General features: G+C 46.7%; 1 pseudogene; it reads left to right on the plus strand.

Moving 5' to 3' along the window:
• Nucleotides 1-16,636: 16,636 nt before the first annotated feature.
• LOC118620798 lies at nucleotides 16,637-17,233 on the plus strand (annotated as a pseudogene).
• Nucleotides 17,234-17,980: the final 747 nt, after the last annotated feature.

Genomic DNA, 17,980 nt, shown 5'->3' on the forward strand with positions numbered 1-17,980 from the left:
GGGGCGATGGACAGGCACCCAGGCTGCGTTTGCTCTGAGCCTCCTCCACCTTCTGCGGCCAGGCTTTCTGGGGGATACTTGGCAATGAGATAGAAAAATATAAAGCCCGAGAGAGTTAGGAGAAGGATCAAGAGAGAACAACGACAACAAAAGAGCGGAAATACTTCGGCTATCTTTGAAAATGACCAGAAATCTAAAAGCATTAAATATATTCAAACTTGCAACTGCACTGGGGGGAAGACAGTGACAAATGAAAGCATGGCCAAAGCATTGCCTCAGCTGTCCTCCTGCAGGGTGCTGATCTCCGTGCCGAGAGAAAAGCCCCATCTGGCTGCTTGGAGCCCTCACTGACCTCATGCTCTCTCACTGAGCTCATCTTGGATGAGTCCGTGGAGAAGAAATCAGTGTGATGTGCTGCTTTTAATGTCTGTCCTTGTGTTCTGTCTTCTCTTTGCAGAAACTCCACAGTATGAGTTCCAGGTTCCCTGAAAAACTCTTCCCAGGGCACCCCCATTTTCCATCCTCGCGGTTTATCAGTGGACTCCGCAGAAGTCGTGCCTGGGTGAGTTCTGCTGTGTACCGTTTCTCATAAGTAGCTGTGACAGAGACTGGCTGGTTGCTCTCCCAGCTGAACACCTGGCTCCCACCTTTCCCAGCCTCTCTTGCTGCTAGGGGACCTGTGGGGGGACTGAGTTCTGGGTGAAGAATGTGGGCGGAAGGATGCAGCCGTTTTCAGGCTGGCCCGTGAAACCCTCCCAAGCACAGGGTGAGCTCCGCTTCAGCCGTGCTGTCTGAGGTGCCGGTGAGACACCCAGTCTGGGGTCAGGAGCTCATGAGGAGCAGGAGCTCGTGACAGGATCACTGACAGAGATGTGATCGCCCGGAGACTGGAGGATGACAACGGACCCAGGGCGGATCCATGAAGACCACTGGCACTTATTAAGTAAGACAAGCCCAAGAAGCTGGAGGTGTATTCTAAGAAAGAAAGAGGGGGGAAAGCAGGGTGAGATTTTCATGAAAATTAAGGAAGGAGAGAGTTCCCAGGAGGCAGTAACCAAAAGTGGCAACTGTCATAGCACGTTGAATAAAATGAGGAAAGAAAGACTTGTGAGGTTTGTCAGTGCCAAGGTCTTGGGCAGCGTTTGCCAGCTTCTTCTGGGGGGTGGTAGAGGGAAGTGGGTTTTGGGAGTGTAGGATAGTCTTTCGGAGTTGAGCACTGAATGAGAGGGCAGAAGTGCAGACTGGGGGTGTAGACACTCAATGCTTATGAGGGAAAAGTAAATGGGAACACCGCAACAAGACAGGGAACACCGCAACAAGACAGGGAACACAGCAACAAGACAGGAACACCGCAGCAAGACAGGGAACACTGCAACAAGAGCAGGGAACACTGCAACAAGACAGGGAACACAGCAACAAGACAGGGAACACCGCAGCAAGACAGGGAACACTGCAACAAGAGCAGGGAACACTGCAACAAGACAGGGAACACAACAAGAGGGGACACCGCAACAAGACAGAAAACACCGCAACAAGACAGGGAACACCGCAACAAGACAGAAAACACCGCAACAAGACAGGGAACACCGCAACAAGAGCAGGGAACACCGCAACAAGACAGGGAAAACCGCAACAAGACAGGGAACACCGCAACAACACAGAAAACACAGCAACAACACAGGGAACACAGCACCAAGACAGGAACACCACACCAGGACAGGAACACAGCAACAAGACAGGGAACAGTGCAACAGAAAAAGGCATTTTCATGGGAAGACAAAGCAAGGTAGAAAACAGATCTGCCTTATCATCCCGATTTTGTGGGGGACAGGTGGGGAAGGGTGGATAAATAAAGAGAAAGAATGAGATAACACACATACAAAAAACAAAAATCCAACAAATAATATACAAAAATGTTATAGGTAATTAATTATCTTTTAGTGGTCAGTTCATATATGGGTTTTCTTTTTCTTCTTTGTAATTTTCTGCATTTCCCAAATGTTCTACAGTGAATACTGTGGTACATATGTAACAGCAACACGGTTTTGGTTTTTAGTGGAAGAGACTCAAGCATGTTTGTAAGCAAAAGGCCAAAAGCAGATGGTAAGAAGAAGAAGTTTGTGAGGCCCAGTTCCGAGGGAGATGGAAGGGCAGGAATTCAGGTTAGTGGAGAAAGTTCTCGTCTGGCACTTGATGTTCTCAAGGCTGCAGCTGAGGAAGAAGCTGGAGGCACGGGCTGGAGAGGTCAGAGTTGGGAGCTGACAAGAACACGTGGTCAGCACTCCGCCACCACCAAGATCCCGCTTCCGGTTCAGGTCGTCCTGCCTCCTGTTCTCAGCCTGAACAGACCTCCTGGGGCCAGACTCCTGGCTCAGAAGCTGAACTCCACCCTTCCTTCTTTCAAAAATTAACTTTCCTGCCCATCCCTTTGTGATCCCACTCCAAGCTGACATCATTACCTAGACCTGTAGTGCAAAGCACTCCGTGAGTTAACTGTGTGAAGCTGACATTGACTAGTACTCCCTCCTACTGATGAGAAGTTACACTGTTAGAAGACTTTCAGATTCCAGTGTTTTAATCAAGAGGTGAGCGTTTCCAACTGACACTTGGGCAAGAGTTTGTTTGTTTGTTTTTTAGTTTAGTTTTGTGTTTTGTTTTGCTTTGCTTTGCTCTGTTTTGTTTTGTTTGTTTTGTAATGGAGAGCGGTGTTTTAATTCTCTGTAAACCCACCACCCAGGTACAGGTGCAGCTTGCCTCCATGTGAGGACGGCCACACTGATGGGTGGAGTCTAAATATCATTTGCATAGGCCATTTTAACAGAAATATAAGTAATGACAAAAGGAAAGAAGATTGCAGCCATCAAATATGTCTTTCAAGAGCTAGGATAAAATAAAGATCTTTTAAGAAAACAAAAACTGAAAGAGTTCACTAACAGCAGATCCTCACTAATGAAATCCTTCAGCATTTATTTCAGAATAAGAAAAAAGATATTATCCCAGAATACAAAAGAAATTAAAAACAAAGAAAGGGGGAAATATGTGGGTAAATCTAGAAAAACATTGATATATAAAATAAGGAGAAGAATGAGATAATAATAATAATAATGTTATTTTAATATAATAATAATAATGTTAAAATTATCCTTGAGGAATAATTTTAAAATAGAATTAAAATACACACAATAGCACAATGTTAGAAGGGGTGATTGAAACTGAACATTTTAAGGATTTCATGTTTTTGGAAAGAGGGTTTAGTACTGATTAACTTCATATTTTGATAAATTATGCATATTAATTTCTGTAGTAGCCTGAAAAGAGAAATAGAATGCATAACTTTTAAACTACTATAGACAAAAGTAAAATGAAAAAAATCTAACCAATAAATCCAAAAGAAGAGGAAAAGAAGAAATGGAAATGGTAGAACAAGTAGAAATCACAAAATAATATAATAATATGGGAGCTATATACAAACATTTTAGTAATTACAATAAATGTAAAGAGATTAAATTCTCCAGTGAAAAATAATAATTAACAGACACTTTTTAAAAGAAACACATCAGCCCAGCTGGTGTGGTTCAGTGGTTGAACATCGACTCATGCACCAAGAAGTCGCTGGTTCGATTCCCAGTCAGGGCACATGCCCAGGTTGTGTGCCCCATCCCAGTGGGTGGCCAGTCCATGTTCTCTCTCATCGGTGTTTCTATATCTCTCTCCCTCTCCCTTCTTCTATCTCTAAAAATAATAAAGAAAAATAAAATAAAATAAGTAAAAGAAACACATCAAAAACATAAGGATTCAGCCCTGGCCAGTGTGGCTCAGAGATTAGAGTGTCGGCTAGCACACCAAAAAGTCATGGGTTCAATTCTCAGTGAAGGACACATACCTTGGTTGCAGGTTCAATCCCAGTCCCCATTTGGGGTGCAGGTAGGAGGCAACCATTCGATGCATCTCTCTCACATCAATGCCCCCTCCCTCTTGCTTCCCTACTTCCCTTCCACTGTCTCTAAAAATCAATGGAAAAAATATCCTTGGGTGAGGATTAACAAATATAGATACATATATGGATTCAGAAACATTAAAAGGAAAAGATAAATATAAGTGCAGGTAAATACTAGTCAAAGAAAAGTATTATAGTAATTTTAGAGAAAAATAGACTTTGAAGCAAAAGCCATTGCTAGAGGAAAGGAGGATCACTAAGGAATGATAAAAGGTTTAATTTGCTAGTAAGTTAAAATAATTCTAAACTCGCCCAGCCGGTGTGGCTCAGTGGATTGAGTGTCATCCCAGGGACTGAGAGGTCCCAGTTCGATTCCTGGTCAGGGCACATGCCTGGGTTTCGGACTCAATCCCCAGTAGGGGGCGTGCAGAAGGCAGCCAATAGATGTTTCTCTCTCACATCAATGTTTCTACCTCTTTCTCCCTTCCTCTCTCTCTAAGAAAATCAATAAAAACATATTAAAAAAAAGAATGAGGGGTCTAGAGTTAAACCAACTGAGTTTGAACTCTAGCCCTAGTCATTGACAAGCTAAAGGGATGTTACTTAAGTTCAGTTTTCTTTTTTTTTTTCATCCTCACCCGAGGACATTTTTCCATTTTTTGTACAGATAGAGTGGGAGGGAGAGAGAGGAAGAGAGAGAGAGAGAAACATCGATGTGAAAGGGACACATCAAGTGGCTGCCACCCGCACGACCAACCAGGGCCGGGGACAAACTGCAACCGAGGTACATGCCCTTAGCGGGAACCGAACCCGGGTTCTCTCCGGACCGCAGGCCAACGCTCTAACCGCTGAGCCAAACTGGCCAGGGCAAGTTCAGTTTTCTTATGTGTAAACTAGGTATTTGAGACCAACATACCTTACAGATTTATTGTGAGAATTGAATGAGTTGAAACGAAGCATCCAATAATATATTGCTGTCACTACTGTTATTATTAGCTATTGATATCAAAACCTGACAAGGACTATATAAGAAAGAAAAATTATAAGTCAATCTCAAATAAAAATTGATACAAAAAACCTAAACAAGATATTAGCCAAAGGAAAACAGATATGTAAAAATATTATCATGGTCTAATTGCATTATCCTAGAAAAATCACAGTTGATTTAACATTAGCACATAAATTAACGTAACTCACCACATTAACAGCTTAAAGAAGAAAATCATACATTTATCTTAATAAAGTATCTTCTACAATAATCAATATCCCTTTATGATTTTAAAAAAAAATCTTTCAACAACAGGCCAGACAGAGAAAGACAAGTATCACATGGTCTCACGTATATGTGGAATCGAATGAAGAAAATAAACCGATGAACAAAATAGGTCCAGAGACATCGAAGCAGGGAGCAGACTGATGGATCTGAGAGAGAAGGGGGTGGGGCAGGAAGAGATTAACCAAAGAATTTATGTGTATGTATGCATAACCCATGGACACAGACGGCAGTGTGGTGAAGGCTGGGGGTTGGGGGGAGAAGTAGGGTAGAGGGTGTCAATGGGAAGGAGAAGGGGGGGGCATCTGTAATACTTTCAACAATAAAAATACGTTTTTTAAAGTTTCTCAGCAAAGTTGGAACAAAGTACTCCCTAATTCTGCTGAAGAGCATCTAAAAAAACACACAATGGAAACTTCATTTTAATGGTGAAACACCAGCATTCCTTTAGGATCAAAAATGAGATTGAAATCTCAGGTCTCCTGGAAAAAATAGCACTACTGGGAAACTGACCACGGCTTCGCCGTGTCACAGTGGACTCAGCCAGGGCCACGGTTGCTGTCGGTCACTAGCCCCTGCTGGCGCGCAGCACGGAGCCAGACTCCAGAGCCGTGGGAAGGAACTGGAGGGTATGAAAACCCTGGTGTGAATGGAACGGGGACTTTTGGGCATGACAATCTCTTCACCCCAAATAGGCAAGAGGAGCCACAGCCAGGGTCTTCTGGGGACATGAAGACCTGGGGGCTTGAGCTGAGTCTGCTGCCTTCTCGTTTCCCTGGTTACACGGTGCGTTTAGCTTCCATGGGAGGAAATAAAGAACCAACGCCAGGACCTGAGCACTTAGTCAGATGCCGGATGTAAAATGGCTTGTCTGGGCTGAATATTCACAGCTAATGACCTGAACAGTCTTGACGAGTTGACTCATCAACTGAAAGGTCCCAAGTGAGATAAAACTTGTTTGGTTCCTGGTTTCCATCACCACTGAAGGGTTTGTTTTTATTTTTTCTATTGTATTTTGTCCTTGCTAAATTGTTCTGACCTGAGACACTGTGTTCACCCATCTGAAATATAAACTACTTATATCTGAATGGACATCCAGGCCAGAAAGGCTTATTTTTTAAATGCATGTCAGAAATAGTGTAGAGAATGGAGGTCACTGTGCTAGTTGACCATCTGAAAGGGCATTTGAAATGGGAGCCTGGTCTGTGGTCTCCCTCGGCAATGACCCTGAAACTGGATGCGAACCTATACAAGTCCAAAGGGGAGTGGCAACTTGGAGGGGTCCTCTGCTGACACAAGTTGTCAGTAAGACCCGTTTTCCCTCTACATGTGGCCCCCTTCTCTTTAGTGTCATATTTGAGGCATAGTAATTTTTAACAAGGCTCAGAATACCTGTCCTGTCTAGTACCCCGACATCGTGCCTCTCCAGGGGTGCTGCCGTAGTACCCCAACATCGTGCCTCTCCGGGGGTCCTGCCGTAGTACCCCAACATCGTGCCTCTCTGGGGGTCCTGCCGTAGTACCCCGACATCGTGCCTCTCCGGGGTCCTGCCGTAGTACCCCGACATCGTGCCTCTTCGGGGGTCCTGTCGTAGTACCCCGACATCGTGCCTCTCCGGGGTCCTGCCGTAGTACCCCGACATCTTGCCTCTCCGGGGGTCCTGTCGTAGTACCCCGACACCGTGCCTCTCCAGGGGTGCTGCCGTAGTACCCCGACATCGTGCCTCTCCGGGGTCCTGCCGTAGTACCCCGACATCGTGCCTCTCCGGGGGTCCTGTCGTAGTACCCCGACACCGTGCCTCTCCGGGGGTCCTGCCGTAGTACCCCAACATCGTGCCTCTCTGGGGGTCCTGCCGTAGTACCCCGACATCGTGCCTCTCTGGGGGTCCTGTCGTAGTACCCCGACATCGTGCCTCTCCGGGGGTCCTGTCGTAGTACCCCGACACCGTGCCTCTCCAGGGGTGCTGTCGTAGTACCCCGACATCGTGCCTCTCCGGGGTCCTGCCGTAGTACCCCGACATCGTGCCTCTCTGGGGGTCCTGCCGTAGTACCCCGACATCGTGCCTCTCCGGGGGTCCTGTCGTAGTACCCCGACATCGTGCCTCTCCGGGGGTCCTGCCGTAGTACCCCAACATCGTGCCTCTCCGGGGGTCCTGCCGTAGTACCCCAACATCGTGCCTCTCTGGGGGTCCTGCCGTAGTACCCCGACATCGTGCCTCTCTGGGGGTCCTGTCGTAGTACCCCGACACCGTGCCTCTCCGGGGGTCCTGCCAGCTCCCAGGAGTGCTGGCGGGAACTCGGTGCTCTCTCCCTGCTTCTGTTCCAGAGGAGCATCCACCCGCTTCTCCAAATAAATTGCTTCTTTCCTCAACCGTTTTCCTCTCTTTTATTCTCGCACGGTAGATATTAATTATTAAATCCATATTCTTAACCACTAGCTACAAAAAAAAAAAAAAAATTGCCTTGTCCTCAAAGGCAAAGAGAAATTAATTTTTTCACCTCCTAGGAGGTAGAGAGAAATAGTTGATTCGCACCCTCCTAGTGCATCAAAGAATGAACAGAAAAGCAAAACGATTTGTTTCCTGTTGAAACAGGCTGAGCACTCATCTGCTCTCACACTCTGATCGTGACCATTTACTGACATCAGCAGTGTGAGGGCCCAGGGCAGCTGTGTCCTCCTGCTGTTGGTGATGGGGTGACGCAAGGGAGGGTGTAGTGACGATACTTGGGGCAGGACCTCCGCCATCCTGTGCCTTGTGCTGCTAAGAAAGCCTGGGAGGCAAGCGAGAAAGGGGTAGATTCTACAAAAATCATACGAAACAGAGTTCTGTAAACATTTTTCCACTTAAAATATACTGTTGACATTTTCTCATCATTAAATAATCTTCAACATTACTTTTAATGGTTGCTTAATCTATATATGTGCATGACTTGATTTTTTACCAAACGAGCCTGCCTATATTGTTAGATATTTTCATTTTTTCTTATTTCTGGCTATTATATGCATTGCTTCGATTCCTTGTAAATAAACATGGTTTGCACCCTTGATATTTCATTTGGATGCATTCCTAGAATAAAATTGCCCAGCCGAAGGATATAAGGATTTTCTTTAAACAACTAACAACATTACCAAAATGCCCTCTAAAAGGCTGATGCCTATTTATATTCCCTCTACCAACAGAGAATGCTAGGCTGGAATCCTCAACAGGCAATGTCTTTGTGCTCATGAACGCAATCCTCAGTCTAACAAGATTGTCCTTGCAAGCATCCCTTAGTGGGCTTGCCACGGCCTTTACGCTTTCAAATGGTTTCTTCTGCTCCAGATTAAAAGCACCTAGCTTAAACAATTTCTGAATTTGATCAATGCTAATAGACTGACATACACTCTGCATTTCCATTCAAATGAATAATGAAAGCTAACCTGTCAGCATCCCATACTTCACACCAGGTCTCATCGTAAGTACTACATCTGCACATAGAGAAGTCTTCACAACTCAATCCAGCAGGTGCGCTTAGTTTTCACGGGTAAGGAATCTGAGGCACAGAAAGGTAAATGGCTGAGCTGAGATGAAAACCCAGGCCCTCTGGCTCTAGAGTCCAGAGTCTGTCCACTACCTTTTATTGCTTCCCTTTTCTCAAAATTAGCTACAGGTTGGCCTCTTAGAAATAACACAAATAACCTTTTTGACTGATTATTTCCTAAACATCAAGGGCACAAAAATGTATCCAAAGGAGAAACATTATGTCATCCAGATATCTCAGCCCGAAGTTTCACAGGCTAGCATCTATCCAGATTTTAGACTGCTTACATCTTAAACTTTGATTTAAATGTGTACTCCATCCAGATGGCTCTAAACCTCGAGCAACCATCTGAGGTCTTTCCCCAGATGCACCAGCAGAGGTTTCCAATGTGCTTAGTACAGACCTACTACGTTCAGGAAGGTGGCGCTGAACCCCAAGTTGTTCTGGAGCGCAGTTGGCCTGGTTCCGACCATATTAATGGAGGGTATTGCCCTGCATATCAGAGACAGGACTGTTTCTGGAAAGAGCAGGGGTCCTTCTCTACGGTATTTATTCCAGAGAAAGTATAAGTTAGCAGCATGAGACACAGGCAGCCGAGCAGGACCCAGAGGGCCCGTGGTTCCGGCGGGTGGTTGTCAGGCAATCCCTCTGGGACAGCCCTGAGAGCACGTGACCTGGAGGGGTGGGGGGGACAAGCGCAGCAGTTAGCACCCACCACTCTGAGGGCAGCTCTGAGTCCTGGGGAGACGGGCCTGCGGCCATAAGCAGCATCTGCCTCTGAAAGTGCAGCCCCAGGAGCAACCTTGTCATTCTTCATTCCACAGACCTTTTCCTGTTTCTCTTTCTAATCCTCACCCAAGGATATTTATCTTCAAATAGAGTGTCAGGGGGAGGGGGAGAAACATCGATGTGAGAGAGACACTTGGACTGGTTGCCTCCCGCACAACCCCGACCAGGGCCGAGGACCAAACTGCAACTGAGGTACGTGCCCTTGACCAGAATCGAACCCAAGACTCTCTACTCCACGGGCTGATACCCTAACCACTGAGCCAAACCGGCCAGGGCAACATTTTCCTATTTCTTGGTATGAGTGATCTTATTGTATCTAGAGGCTGAAGTTCATGTTGCCAAGAGAGCGTGACCTTAGAAACGCCTGGAGGGGCTAAGCAGCATCCACACCACACTCCACGTGGACAACTGCTTTCAGATGTCACCAGTGCACTCCGAGTTCTCACGGGGACAGACATGCCAATCTCTTCATGAGCTCTGCGAAGTGAGAAAAATCTCAAAATAAGGATAATTTGTTCTTCCCTCTAATGGATGTCAAATATCAGAAGGAAAACCCTAAAAAAAAATAAAAGAGTTTAAATTCCCCCCAAGCTTCTCAAGTTTGAAACACATATTCCTCCCCCCAAAAGCCACCTGTTTCTTGTTTCCATACCTCCAATCTATAAAACCGAGAAAACACACAGTCTGCCAGGCCTTTTGCTCAGCGCTATTTATTATGACAAAGCCAGTTGTCACTGTCCACATGAAGTCATCTGGGCCTGAGCACGTGAGGCGCCTGGCTTGGAGGCCGTGTCATTCCTTGAGCTATAGAATATCGTTTTGGCACAAAGCAACAGGCTGTATGCTCTCACCCTCAGGAAACCATCCAACGCCTCTTCTCATCCAGTCCATTATAAGCACGCCATCCGCCATCCGCCATCCGCTGGGGCGCACGCCCCGGCCCTGGGCGTTCCCTGGGGGTACATTCTTCACTGCTCAGAGGGGGAGGGGCAGCCCTCCTGATGGAGCGGAAAGGTGTCAAGGTGACCTCTGGGAAGAAGCCTCTCTCTGGGCAGCAAGGCACAGATGGACTGCAGCCTGTGTGGCATTCCCTAGAAGAGCTGATGGTGAAAGGGATGAACAGGGGGGCTCTCAGGGGGGCCTGGGACTCTGAAACCTTCCTAAGCAGAAAGGCCTGCGAGCATCCTGCCAGCTTGTTCTTCTGCAGCTGAATCTACTTGAGAGCAAACTTGCCAGAGAAAAACGGAAAAACACATCTCAGAGATAAATCAACACCAGCCCCCGTTTCTGTTCCAATTGTTTTGCGCTGTGGTCTGCCCTTGCTGATGATCCTGTGCAGTGCCTTAGTGGTGCATGTCCTCTTGGGTCAAATGAGGCATGTTCTGGAGTGCACTGCCCCCTCTAGGGAATTGTAGGGTTTTAGACCTGGGAGGAATCTTAAAGATCTACTGCTCCAATACTCTACTTTTATGGATGAAAAGATGACGCCCAGAGAAGTTAAGTAATTTTCATAATGGTGCAGAGTCTCCAGAGGGTGAAGGATCCTTTCTGTCTCAACACAGTAAATCTGAGCCTGATTTCAAAATTGATTCCAAATATTGTCATTTTAAACAGAGCTATCTAAAAACAATTCAAGCCCTGGCCGGTTTGGCTCAGCAGTTAGAGTGTTGGCCCACGGACCAATAAAAACAATTCAAACTTCGGGGTGCTCTACATTTCTCTACTTCTATGGACCAGTGAACACACTTGACCCTTGAACAACACAGATTTGAACTGTGCAGGTCCACCTATATGCAGATTTTTTTTAAACAAATACCTCTACTGTTTTTATCCACAGTTGGGGGTCTGCGAATGAGGAGGGCCAGGTGTATCTATGCTGTTTTTTTTAAATGTTCACCCAAGGATATGCTTTTCTATTGAACTTTAGAGAGAGAGGAAGGGAGAGGGAGAGAAACATTGATGTGAGAAACAATGATCGGTTGGTTCCCATACATACCCTAACCAGGAATCGAACCCACAACTTAGGCAGGTGCCCTGACCAGGAATTGAACTCACAACCTTTTGGTGTACTGGCCTATGCTTTAACCAACTGAGCCACCCAGCCAGAGCTGATCTACACCATTATATATAAGGGATTTGAGCATCTGAGGATTTGTGTATCCGTGGCGGGTTCTAGAACAAATTCCCCGTGGATACCAAGGGACAACTTAAGATTTGGGGGAGTCAAAAGTATGTGCAGATTTTTAACTGCATGGGTGGTTGGTGCTTCCAACTTCTGCATTGTTGAAGGGTCAACTGTATACTGTTTTAGAATGTAAGCCATCAAAATTTGAAGAATGCCTAACCTAACCATATTCAACTATACCGAAGGATTGCAGACACTGAGATATTCAGGATGATATTTCCAGTCAATTTCTGGTTTGAGTTTAGCATTGTTAAATAAACACGCTGTTTTGTCATCTCCTTTAATATATTTGGAGCCCGAGATTTATAGTCAAAAACAATCTACAGCACCTTGTCCTAATAACAGAAATCGAATCAAATCATCTTGGTAAAGACAGGACCGGTATGTCAGAAATACTGTTGACATTTTAGACCAAAACACAAAGCCAAGAAAGCAGTTACTGGATAGGATATTGTTCAACCTGATAGATGTTGAACACAGCAGCTCTGGACCTAGCATGTTTTACCTAAAGCAATGATTGGTCAACACCTATACAAACAGGAAGACAGCTTTCCTATTTCTTACAGAATATGCTCTTTAAATAAAGGCCGACTGAATCTATATTTTGGAGACACTACCTTTTCCAGACCTGCTATCTGAACAGCAGCCCCCAAAAGGTATGTCCACCCAGAAGCTGTGAACATGACCTTATCTGTAAACAGGGTCTTTACAGATGTGATTAAATTAAGGGTCTCCAGATGAAAAAGCAACCCTTGATCATCTGGGGTGGGCCCTAGCTCCACCGATGTGTCTGTAAGAGAAGAGAAGAAGGTGCTGACACGGGGGAGAAGCCACAGAAGAGAAGTTCATGTGGAAACAAGCAGAGATTGGAGTCATGTTCCCGGAAGATGATGAATGCTTAGAGCCACCGGAAGCTCAAAGAGGCAAGGAAGGAGGCCCCGCTAAAGCTCAAAGGGATGGCGGCCCTGCGGACATCTTGATTTTGGCCCAGGGATACAGATTTCAGAGTTCTGGCCCCCAGAACTGTGAGAGAATAAATTTCCTTGGTTTGTGGTCACTTCACTCCAATCTCTGTACCTCCATGGTCACACCGTCTTCTGCTCTGTGTGTATGGCTAAATCTTCCTCTGTCTTTTTCTTATATGGACACATGATGGCATTTATCACCCAGATAGATAATCCCGGATAATCTCATCATTTCAGGATTCTGAAATTAATGACACCTGCAAAGACCATTTTTCCATTTACAAATCCCAGTGATTGGGACCCAATAGCTTGGGGTGGAGGTGGGAGGGCATTAATCTGCCTACCACAATTCCCAAATCTCATTGGCTTAACACAGTAGACCAACACGGCCTCCCTCTCGTATGTGCCATCTGGAACACCTGGCTGCCAAGTTCATAACAGCAAGGAAAGAAGACGGATGGGAAAGGATTTCAGGCTCTTGATTATCTTAGCCTGAAATCAACTCACATTACTTCTGCTCACAGTCTGTTGGCCAGAACTAGTCATATGGACCCAACCTAACCATAAGGAAGGCTGTCATATGTAAAGGGGGCAAATGGATATTTGATGGGACTAAGTGTCTACACAACATACTGAGAGAGGTAATACAATTACATGGGATCTGTACTATGGGAGACAACCACTGCATCTGCCCTCCAGCGCTTCCCCCCACTTCCTCCACTATAGCATCCCCTCATTTGCAGAATCCCGTGCCAATGGTTCCAGTCTCAAAGGTGGCAGCATTACATAGTCTGTCTAATCAAAGTCTCAGTGTGGAGTTTTCCGTTTTGATGTGAAGAGGAAAAGGTAGCTCTTACTTTGCCAAGTTGGTGCAATTCTGACATTACTCAGAGTTAGGTCAAATTTCACAGGTCAAGGGCACAGTTCTCTACAGATCCGCCTCACTTCAGACACCAACAGCACGTTGGGGGTCCCCAGGCCACCCATTTTTCTGACCTACTGCTACATATGCTCAGTTTCAATAATTCATTAGAACAACTCACAGAACGCAGAAAAATACTATACAGCTTTATTATAGCAAAAGGGTACTGATTGGGACCAGACAAATGAAGAGACACATAAAGAGATATCTGTGGGGGTTCCAAATGCAAAGCCCCCACGTCCCCACATCTCCCAGCACCTTGATGTGTGACCACCAGAACTTTTCCTGGGGTTTCATTCTATATGAATGATTGATGGCATCACTGCCATGTGATGGGACACAGTCTCCATCCCTCTTCCCTGGCAGGAAGTGGGGCTGATATCACCTGGCTCACAGCCCTAAGCTGTTAATCACATGGTTGGCCTTTCTGAAATGGCCAGCCCCCATCCTGAGACTCTCTAGGGGCCAACCATGAGTCACCTCATTAGTATAAACTCAGGTGTGGTCCAAGCAACCCGGGATGAATAACCAAGCCACACCTATCACTCAGGAAATTCCAAGAGTTTAGAGGCTTTCTCTCCAGAACCAGGGACAAAGGCCAAATTCCTCAAACAACAGCTGGGATGGTCAAAGAACAGCACGTAGCTGTCTGCTCCCAGGTCACCTGCTCTCTACGCATTCCCTCTGCCCACCCCTTCACCTACCACATAGAGGAAAACCTACCACGTAGAGAAAACAAAACCAACACAGAGAGAGAACGTGAGATGAGAGCAGGGATGAGCCTAACAACACGGTTTGATTTGTGCTGCAGACCTGCCTTTCCCAGCTACAGGAATCAGTAAATCCCACCTCTACATGGAGCTGCCTGTCCGTCACTTGAAACCCAAAGAAACTATAATCCCTGTCCTGTAGGAGCACACTAGTTGACTGAGGGGTGAGAGATACAGATGAAAAAGTAAATAACAATTGCCAGGCAATAGTCGGAGAATCATCACACATTCATTTCTGAGGAAGCACCAAAAGAAGCAGACTATTCTTCCCAAAGGTTCAAGAGCTGACATTCACCTTCATTCTAGTTCTCACTTTACTCAGCAGTATGCCAGTGCTTAGGATGACAGGACAGAGTCACCATGAAACACATCCAAGAGCAGGAGGGACACAAAAATAAGCTAGATCTTATTTTATACATCAAAACCTGCCTCGCTGTGTTCAAGCGAGTTCGTTGAAAACAGAAGTGGAGTCAGAAAATTCTGAAGATAGACTGTCCCCAGGATGTGCCTCTCTCCCAGCAATCAACATGATATTGATCTTAAAACTGAGAACCATCCCTGGCTGGTTTGGCTCAGCGGTTAGAGCATCAGCCTGCGGTCCAGAGAGACCCGGGTTTGGTTCCCGCTAAGGGCACGTACCTCAGTTGCAGTTTGTCCCCGGCCCTGGTTGGGATGTGCAGGTGGCAGCCACTCGATGTGTCCTTTTCACGTCGATGTTTCTCTCTCTCTCCCCCTGTCTCTTTCCCACTCTATCTGAACAAAAAATGGAAAAATGTCCTCGAGTGAGGATAAAAAACAAAACAAAACTGAGAACCAGCGTTAAGTTTTCATCGCTTTTTAAAAATATCAACTTACATCTCCCAAAGCAGGTTGAAAGGTGTGTGTCAACGAGTGGCAGGTAGCGCTCTAATGGCAAATCGCACAGGGGACAACATCTCCCACTTCTCAAAGTGCTGGAAGTCACTGCGTTGTACAGTGGGCGTGTCTCCGAGACTGTGATGCGCCGTGACTCGGCTGCTAGGTTAGCGCTGGTCAGCATGATTATTCCACCTGGCGGTCGGCTGCACGTGACAGTCCCCACCAGGCCCCGCTGGGCCATAGGGAAGCAAACGGACGTACTGAACGGGCATTGCTTCTCCAAAGTTTTGTGACACGGGCGGAATCCCAAGTCCCTTGTGGGTGTGAGAGGAGACAGCCTGGCAGAGCCCCACTTGGCACGTCTCACACAGGAAGCTTCCTTCCGGGGGCAGAGCTGTCAGCTTCCTTGTGCGCTGGGCCAGTCCAAGGCAGCACCACTCAGGGAGCTTTGACCAGGAGCCTTGGCAGAAGGGTGTCCCGAAACCTGAGAAAGCTGGACAGGATGCGAAATGCCCGGAGGGCAGGTGAGAGTGATTACGGACAACTGATAGGCTCAGAGACCAGCATTTAATATCCAGGAAATTAACTGTTGAATGAGTCCCAGGTGCTTGAGAGGTGTCAGAGAAAGGGGAGGCATCGAGGATCGGAGTTGGGAGTGAAGGGAAGGAGTTGCATTTATGGAGCTGGGCCAACTGGAGGAAGAGCAGGTGGGGGCAGAGGCGAAATCAAAAGCTTGTCCTTGATGCATGAGGTTGAAGGTGTCAGTTCGACATTCCATACTCAAGCTGGATGGCTGGAGGTGTGAGGTGGAGCTGAGTCTGAAGTTCGGTGAAGAGGTCCAAGCTGGAAATCTAAACCTGGGAGTCACCAGCATCTAAATGAGATAAAGCCAGGAGACCGAGCGAGAGCACTGCTGGAGAACAGGACTGGAGGGGAGACTGAGGGCTGGCCCCAGGGCGTGGCGATGTCTGAAGTTCGGGAACCGGAAGTGTCCGCAGAGCCTGCGAAGCAATGTCAGTGCCCTGGGGGGGGCACCGGGGAGCCCCGTGAAAAGTGTGGGCCCCTGCCTGGGCTTACTCAGACCCGCTCCTTCTGGGCTCCAGTGTTGGGCAGTGTTGACCGGCTGGGTGGCTCGGTCACTTGGAGCATTGTCCTGGACACCAAAAAAGTTGCCAGTTCGGTTCCCAGTCAGGGCACATACCTAGGTCGCAGGTTCAGTCCTTGGTTGGGGCACGTACGGGAGGCAACCAATTGGTGTTTCTGTCTCACATTAACCCCTCCCCTCCCCCTCTTTCTCCCCCTCTCTCTCTCTCAAAAAAGGTCAACAAATGTATCCTTGGGTGAGGATCTGTAAAGTGTTTCAAGGCCAAAGGAATGGGGTGGTGTTTCGAGAAGAACCAAGAGTGTAGCGTGAACATGGGGAAGCAAAAGAAAACAAGGAAGTAAAAGACCATGAAGCAAATTCTTAGTCTCAGAGATCAGAGACTTAAAGAAAGGGTAGATTAAAACCTAAAAAGAAAGAAAAGAGAGATCCCAGCACACTCAAGGAAAGAGAAGGCCCCCAATACCCTTCCTGCTTATTCTTCTAATAGAACACACAGCTGGGCCCCCCTTAACACACAGCTGGCCCACTCTACCACATCCTGGGCGATACCAACTTTCCCATTCAGGCCAAAGAGAACTTAGTGCGGTCAGTGATGGACTGTCTGCAGGCCAGATGTACCCCTTATACAGGTGACTGTGGAGTGGCTGAAACTGAGAAACTGGGCAGAAGTACTGAGTGGCTCTAAGGATGGCCAAGGATCCAAGATTTGAATGGTTACCATACACACACAAAAATCTATGCAGATGCCTGCTTAGTACACACAGTAACTCAGCACAAGTGTTACATTATGGCCACTGGTTAACGTGGACTGGAACGAAGGATCAAGAAGATCCCTGGAGTTCCCACCATGTACATTTCTAACCAGAGACAACACTGAGCAGATGCCAGGTAATCATGGAGTGGAATAATTTGCTTTGTTATGAGCTGATGTTGTTTAAAAAATGATATTCCGTATCATTTTTAAGTTTGTTGCATCTTTTTATAAATCAAATGACTGCTCACCAATTCTAAAAACAAACACAAATGGAGTGATCAACTGTGTCAAATGCTAATGGGTCAACAAAGGAAAATTATCTACTGGACCTATCAACACATCTGGGACTTTGAGAGTGAAATTTCAGTGGAGTAAAGGGCATGAACACTTAATTGGAGAAGATTCAAAACAAATTTGAAGGAATGGAAGGGAAGTTGGTGAGTCAGGGCAACCACTTGGAAGAGTTTTGCTATAAAAGAAAGAGAAATGGTCCTTTAGGGTGGGCGATGTTTTGGGGGGTTTGTTATTGTTCAGTAGAATGGAAACTTGATTCCGACGAAAGGGAAGGGTGATAACAGAATATGTGAGATCCCTACAACTGCGGAATTAAAGCAGCAGCCTCATGGAGACTGGCAGAAGGGGCGGAGGCACGGACAGGCTCGTCCCACACCCACGTGTGACAGATAAACATCAGGAGGACACTTCGGTTGGGAAGGTCCTCCCGAGGAGTGAGGGGTCCGCATCCCACACCAGGCACCCAGCTCAGGACTCCAGTGCCAGGAAGAGAAGTCCCTGAACTTCTGGCTGTAAAAACCAGCGGAAACTGAGGCTCAGGGAGGTTGGGGCTGCTGGAGCCCCAGGCAGCTCCTCTTAAAGGGCCCGCGTATGGTCTTACTTGGTC

Source organism: Molossus molossus, unplaced genomic scaffold, assembly GCF_014108415.1.
Source record: "Molossus molossus isolate mMolMol1 unplaced genomic scaffold, mMolMol1.p scaffold_m16_p_8, whole genome shotgun sequence".
In the NCBI taxonomy this organism is placed as follows: domain Eukaryota; kingdom Metazoa; phylum Chordata; class Mammalia; order Chiroptera; family Molossidae; genus Molossus; species Molossus molossus.